The sequence below is a fragment of the Tasmannia lanceolata genome, unplaced genomic scaffold (genome assembly GCF_043159265.1).
Source record: "Tasmannia lanceolata isolate RefF3 unplaced genomic scaffold, GAP_Taslan_0.1 ptg000002l, whole genome shotgun sequence".
Taxonomy (NCBI): Eukaryota; Viridiplantae; Streptophyta; class Magnoliopsida; order Canellales; family Winteraceae; genus Tasmannia; species Tasmannia lanceolata.
Window position 1 is genome coordinate 36556403 of NW_027518679.1, and position 6940 is coordinate 36563342.

Below are 6940 nucleotides of genomic sequence, written 5' to 3' on the forward strand. Positions count from 1 at the left end.
CTTCCAATCCTTCTTACCCTTGTACTTAGAGGAAGTTGATTTTAGAAGTGGACAATCCGGTCTTTTGTGTCCAATCTTCTTGCAATTGAAGCATCTTAAGGCTCCATCAACATCACTTTCTTCTTTCTTCTTCTTATCTTTCTTATGCTTCTTTCTCCACAAGCTCTTGAATCTTCGTAAAGCTTCTTCTTCGTCACTATCCGCTTCACTTGATGAGTCTTCCTGGAAGCCTTGAGTGCTAGGGATCTAAATTCCCTCTCCTTCTCCTTTGGCTTCTTTTCCTCTTGTCGGCTAGTAAGGAGCATCTCATGGGTGATGAGAGATCCTACAAGCTCCTCTATGGTTAGCGTCTTGAGATTTTTTGACTCTTGAATCGCGGTCACCTTTGGATCCCAATGTGGAGGAAGAGACCTAAGCAACTTACTTACAAGCTCATCAGTAGGATAAGATTTACCAAGATTAGCCAGTTCGTTAGAAATAATAGAAAAACGAGTATACATTTCCGAAATATTCTCGTTTGGACTCATTCTAAACATTTCATACTTGCTCTTTAACAAGTTTATTTTGGAATCCTTGACTTGTGATGTTCCCTCATGGGTAGTCGCAAGGGTATCCCAAATAGTCTTGGCGGAATCAAAAAGAGCAACTCTATTAAACTCCTCGGTAGCTAAGGCACAAAACAAGGAATTTATTGCTTTGTAGTTCAAATTAGCTTGCCTTTTCTCTACCACATTCCATTCTTCAAATGGTTTGGAAGGTACATTGTATCCATTTTCAACAATGTACCAAAGTTCCACATCTATCGAAAGAAGATAGATGCGCATCCTTGTTTTCCAATGTCCATAGTTGGACCCATTGAAGAAAGGAGGTCTAGTTGTGGAATGGCCTTCCGGAAGTCCGGTTCCAATTTGGTGTGCCATTTCACAATTAGAAGTTGCCAAATAAAATCTTTCCCTAGTTAGATTTTGAAATAACTTTCACAAAAATTTTAAAATCTTTTAAGAGCCAAGGCTCTGATACCAAGTGAAAATCCGATATAGGGGGTCCCAAGTTATAGTAGAAATGGCAACTATGAGGAGGGAGAATACGGTTGTTTAAGAAAACTAGAATTTACCAATTTGAAAAACTTAAACCGATTAAGAGATCAAAAACAATATTTTAAGCATACAAGTTAAATCTAATGGTGCAATGCAAATGAAAGAGCAAAGAGATAGAAAGAGTGCACCCGAGATTTTAAAGTGGTTCGGTCCTCAAACCCGAGGCCTACTCCACTCCACCAACCAAACCCGTTGATGGCTTCACTATTTGATCTTCTTAACCTTGGCGAAGATCGGTGCCAATTACAATTGCTTTAACCTTGGTGGCAATCCTCACCACGGAGAAAAAGGGCTCCGCTTCTCCGAATACTCGCCCGAATACAAATCTTGAAAGATGAAAGAAAGAACTAAAAAATCCCTTCACAAGGGTTACACAAAGATGTACAATTGAGAGCCTATGATCCAAATCCTAGAGTTGGTGATGAGAGGCACAATTGAAGCTTGATTCACTCTTTGATATTCAAATGAAGTTTAAGAGTGTTAGGATTGATCGTTTGTATGTTTAGAACACCCATATTTATAGGAAATACAAAATATGACCGTTCAGTGGCATTACGGTAATTCCAGCAAAATTCCAAACGGCTCTTTTTCAAACCGTTGGAGTGTTCTCGGAATTCCGAGAATAATTCTCGGAGTTCCAAGAATTCTCGGAGTTCCGAGAAGCCACACAGAAATTGGAAAAAGTCTACTGGACCATTTCTCGGAGTTCCGAGAATAATTCTCGGAGTTCCGAGAATTCTCGGAGTTCCGAGAAAAACTCTCGGAGTTCCGAGAAGCCTATGCAGAGCAGATTTTCAATTCTGTTTTTGGGCTTCCAGTTCTCAACCAAGATGGGATTGCTATGAGGGTTCCAAGGTGTTGGAACTCCACAAATACAATCACTTGTTTATTTAGGGTGTGTGAGATTACCTTAATTATGCCTCTAAAAACCTAATCTAGGTTTGGATCAATTACATTCTAAAAGACAAGAAATGGTCTTCAATATGAATTTCTCCATGTCTACAAGTCTTCATGACTTCTTGCTTGATGACTTTGGCCTTCCAATTAGTGGTCCAATGTGGGCTTCTTGGCCTTCAATCCAAGCATCCTTGATCTTTCTTTATCATGATCTACAACTTAAACAAACAAACACATTAGTGATAAATGATCACTTGTGTATTGGAATCATCAAAACAAGATGGGAATGCCAAGGTAAAAACCATTGGGCTTACAGATGGAGAGGACAAGTACTGCTTCAATTCTTCGAATGCGGTCTGGCATTCAGCCGTCCAGGGTGCAGTCTTGATTCCTTTAACGGCGTTGAAGAAAGGCAGGCATCTCTCTGTGGACTTTGAAATGAAGCGCCCCAGTGCGGCCACCATTCCCGTTAGCCGCTGCACTTCTCTGATGGTTTTCGGTGGAGTGAGCTCCACCACGGCCTTGATCTTCTCTGGATTGGCCTCTATCCCTCTTTGGCTTACCATAAACCCTAAGAACTTTCCCGAGCTGACGCCGAAAGTGCACTTGGTGGGGTTGAGCTTCATGCTGTGCTCTCTAAGGACGTGGAATGTTTCTCTCAGATCGGACACATGATCTTGTGCACTTCGGCTTTTGACCAGCATATCGTCGACATAGACTTCCATGTTACGGCCGATCTGATTCTGGAAGAGTTTGTTCACGAGCCTCTGGTACGTGGCCCCGGCATTTTTTAGGCCGAAGGGCATGACACGGTAACAGTACGTCCCCTGATCTGTTATGAAGGAAGTCTTTGGTATGTCCGACTCATACATTTTGATCTGGTTGTATTCGGAGAAGGCGTCCATGAAGCTCAGTAATTTGTGACATGTTGTGGCATCAATGAGCTGATCGATTTTCGGAAGCGGATAGCTGTCCTTGGGATAGGCTTTGTTCAGATCAGTGAAATCGACGCAGGTCCTCCACTTCCCATTTCTCTTCTTCACCAGGACCACGTTTGCCAGCCAGTCCGGGTATTGGATTTCTCGAATGAAGTCAGCCCTTAAGAGCCTCTCCACTTCTTCCTTAATCGCCTGCTGTCTTTCCAGGGCAAAATGTCTTTTTTCTGCATCTCCGGCCTACAGGTTGGGTCAACACCAAGTCTGTGCGTGCTGACTTCCAGGTCTATGCCGGGCATGTCGACTGGAGCCCATGTAAAGACGTCTGCATTGTCTTGAAGAAACTGAGTGAGGCTGTGCCGGGTGCTGCTGCTTAGAGAGGAGCCGATCTGAACGGCTTTCTCATTATTATCTTTGCACAAGGGGATGGAGATGAGGCCTTCGGTGGGCTGAGTCCCCTGGGCTTCATCCCTCAGATCGAGTAGCTCAATCGGCAGCGATTCCACCGTATTTTTGCCCTTGAGTGCCATTGCATAGCACTCCCTGGATGGCGGTTGGTCTCCCCGGACTTCTCCCACGCCGTTCGGTGTTATGAACTTCATCTTCTGGTGATATGCTAAAGCGACGGCGTGGACCAAGTTCTGGCCGGGTCGTCCCAAGATAGCGTTATAGACCGAAGTGGCCCTCACTACTAGGAAATTGACCATTGCGAAGGCCTGACAGGGCGGCTCTCCGATGAGGACTGGGAGTTCAATCTGTCATGCCACTTTCACGACCTCCCCTGAGAAACTGAACAGTTCGGAATGTGCCGACCTCAAACGGTCGTCTCCGATCATCATTCTCTCCAAAGCATGATAGTAAAGGATATCAGCCGAACTCCCGTTGTCGACAAGGATTTTTTCAGCTCCCAGTTCGCGACGAGCATTGTCAGGACCAGGGCGTCGTCGTGTGGCAGTATCAAGTTGTCGAGATCCGCATCTGAAAATGAGATCTCATTCTCTATCTTCGTCTTTTTGCTGCATGTGTGCACAGCGTTGACTCGGCGTACGTATGCTTTTCGAGCAGCAGATGATGTGCCCCCAGCGGCCGGTCCGCCCATAATGGTGCCAATGACTCCCCTTCGCTGGGATCGGTGTGCCTCTGGTTGCGGACTGGATGGCGGAGGAGATTGACCCCGGGCAGAGGGCGGCTGTGACCATCGAGGGCTCCGGCCCTGGAGACTCTTCTCTCTGCGCTCTCTTGTGTAGCCGTCACTTCCGACATACTTTTTCAAGTAGCCCCAGCCAATCAGCAGCTCGATTTCTTCCTTGAGCTGCCAGCATTCATCTGTCTCGTGACCGTGGTCCCTGTGGAACCGACAGTACTTCGACTTGTCTCTTATTTCCCTTGGAGATCATTCTGGTCGGCCACCTTACGAACTCTTTTCCTCTGATAGCGGCCAGTATGTGTCTCCGGGAGGTGTTGAGAGGGGTAAAGTTCTCTTCCCTCCTTTGGGGGGACTTCTCTCTTCTGGGGGCTTTATCGCCCCTACGCTGTTTGGTAGGGTTTTTGTCCTCAAAGGTTCTCCTCCAATTTGAGTCCAGGGCTGCCATTATTTCTTCAACTGCTATATATTCCTTCGCTCCGACCATCAGATCTGCCAGTGAGTGTGGATTTTGGCGAGCCACTGACAGGCGGAAATCGTTGGATCTAGAGCTTGCTAGGAGCACGTTCATGGCGGCTGAGGGATCCAAATTCGGCACTTGGAGTGCCTCACTGTTGAAACGGATGACGAACACCTTCAGAGGTTCGTTGTCATCCTGCCGCAAGGCCATCAAGGATGCTGTTGTTTTCCTTGGCCTACGGCTGCTCATAAAATGGCAGACCAGATCGTCCCCAAAGTCTTCAAAGTTGCTGATGGAGTTCGGTTTGATCCTTAAGTACCAATCCCGGGCCGCACCAGTCAGTGTGGTCGGAAATGCTCTGCAGAGGAAGCCATTGGACGCGCCGTGGAGGAGCATCATCGTTCTGAACGTTTCCAGATGGTCCACAGGGTCAGAGGTCCTGTCATATTGCGGGACGGTTGGAATTTTAAACCCCCTGGGCGCTGGGGTGTTCATAACATCGTCGCTGAACGGTGTTCTACTTGAGAACGACCGTGGAGCAGGTCGGCTCTGATCTTTTGCCAGCTCTTCTATGCGGTGGTCCATTTCTTCTATCATTTGTAGCATCGGACCAGCTCTACGATCTGGTCGGTCTGGTGACCTGTTTCTCTCCACCGATTGGCTCGCCGCAGAGCCGGACTGACTTTCCGGACTCCTTCGACGAGGCCGGGATTTTTCTTGCTGTGCATGGCCTTCATGAGCTCGGTGCTTTTGTGCAGAGCGAGACCGTGACCTCTGGCGGCGGTGGGGCTCTGTATGGGCATGCCTGGTTCTGGAGTGATGGACTCGCCTGGTGGAGTGGTGAGTCAGGTCTTCAACGTGGCGCGCTGACTCTCCCCTATGGATATTCGACCTTTCCTGCACAGGTCGTGGAGCTTTCGGAGGATGTTGGGGAGGCGCTTGGAGTAGCTGTTGGTATTGACCGACAAGGGCCGTCATTTGTTGAAAAAGAGCTTGAACTTGATCCGGAGTGGGTGTGGGATTGAGGTGTTCCGAACGAGCTGGGCTCTGCTCTGCGGTAGCAGAAGTAGCCAACACCTGTGAGGCGATTCGCTCACTATGGGTCCTGCGAGGTAGCACGGCTCGAGGTAACAGCTTTTAGTTCGTGGTCCCATGGATGGCGCCAATATGTTAGGCCTAAAATCGGTAACAAATACGACAGTGACGTAAGAGCTGAGCTGGGGGACCCGAGGAGCCGAAGTGAAGGAGCTGAGTCCTGCACAAGGAGCAAACGAGGTCAGAAGACCACCCCGGAGCCGTTACTCCGGACAGGCCCTTCGACACTCAAGTCAGTATAAGCAGGAGTGCAGAGCGAGTTTTAAGAGTGGTGGGTGAGAAGTTATTACCGCCTGGTCTGAGCTCTGAAAGCCCTTTTATAGAGGGAGACCTGGAGTGGTTGGATTACCTACCGCAGGACAGGTGTCGACCCGTCATAGGTTTAAGTTTACCTACTCTCCGATAATTACCAAACTACCCCTGTGCTGACCGGGATTTGCGGTGGGCCATCCTGGGGCCACGTGTCGACAGCTAACAGGCTGCTGTTTTTCATACCCCATCATTGGGGACCATATTTTATGAACTTTGGATAAAAAGGGTGTGGGGGTTTCAATAGCCCCATCTCATTAAGAAAATGAACATTAAAAATAGAAATATCAATCGGTCATCAATTTCAAAGAAAAAGATAGGCCAATCTTAAAATCATGATTTGATGTCACCTATTATGTTACATCAATTAAAAGGGTGCACAAAAAAAATTATTATTTGGAAGAGCATACAAAACGAAACATATTTGATGGAATGTGATAAATTAAGCCTTAAAAAAACCTGTCCCATATCAAGCTGGGTCTCACCTATTTTCATAACTATGCAAACCCCCACTGAGGGTGGGTTTGGATTGCTGCAAACAAGAATCAGATTCACCATCTTAATCTATTCCTGTTCTGAGTCTTCCATCAAACGGTAATCCGTCCTTTGGCCTGTTGCTTTTTCGTTCGTCTGTTTCTAATTATGAAGAGGATAAGGCAATTTAGAGAGAGATGACATACGATGAATAAGACAAAAGGTGAGCCTATGTGGCTGCTCTCTCATCCTATGTGGCTACTCTTTCATGCAACAGCGGGTCCTCGAAATGCCTTCTATAAGGTCCCTAGAAAATCCTGAAAAACAAATGTTAGATACCTAACCAATATGTGATAGAACACATTTAGATTAAGCTCCTTAAACTGGTCATAGATCAGGGTGGGTCCCATGGGTCCCACCTATTCCGAGTAAAACACCAAAGAAGGCCAGTTTATTGTCTGAACTTTCATAGGCGGCGAGTTTTCAACTTTACACCCTGACACCCTCAAAGTACATGTGTCAGACCAAA